Source organism: Alosa sapidissima, chromosome 6, assembly GCF_018492685.1.
Source record: "Alosa sapidissima isolate fAloSap1 chromosome 6, fAloSap1.pri, whole genome shotgun sequence".
Lineage (NCBI taxonomy): Eukaryota > Metazoa > Chordata > Actinopteri > Clupeiformes > Clupeidae > Alosa > Alosa sapidissima.
Genome location: NC_055962.1, coordinates 17201463 through 17202131, shown reverse-complemented (window position 1 = coordinate 17202131; position 669 = coordinate 17201463).

Genomic DNA, 669 nt, shown 5'->3' with positions numbered 1-669 from the left:
GTGTATGTGATTAAATCTTTGTGTGTGCGTTAGTAGTGATGGCTATGTACGTGTGATATTTCTGTCAGTGTGTGTTGATATGCTAATGCGTGCGTATATACGTGTGTGTGTGTGTGTGCGTGCGTGCGTGCATGCGTGCATTGATATGCTCTGTGAGGAAGTGCGTGTGTAATGTAAATGTAGAAATCTGAGGAGGATTTGAAGTTCATCTGTGTGTATGCAGGTGTGTGTATCTGTGTGTGTACACATAGGCGTGTGTATCTGTGTGTACATAGGTGTGTGTATGTGTGTATGAAGGCGTTTATCGGTGAGTATGTGTACAGTGTAGGGTTTGTGCCTGGGGGTCAGAGAGTAGGCACATGAAGTTGTGTACTTATGTGTATATGCATATTTATTTGAGTGTGTGTGTGTGTGTATGTGTGTGTGTGTGTGTGTGTGTGTGTGTGTGTGTGTGTGTGTGTGTGTGTGTGTGTGTGTGTGTGTGTGTGTGTGTGTGCGTGTGTGATGTATAATAAGCTTTGGATAATAAGCATTCACAAGAGGCCAAACAGAGCTCAGATACTAAAGGGTCTGGAATGTGGACAGTGTTTCTCACACATACTATTGCTCTTGTCCTCACACTCAACACCTACAGTCCTCTCAGTGCAAGATCTCTCTCTCTCTCTCTCT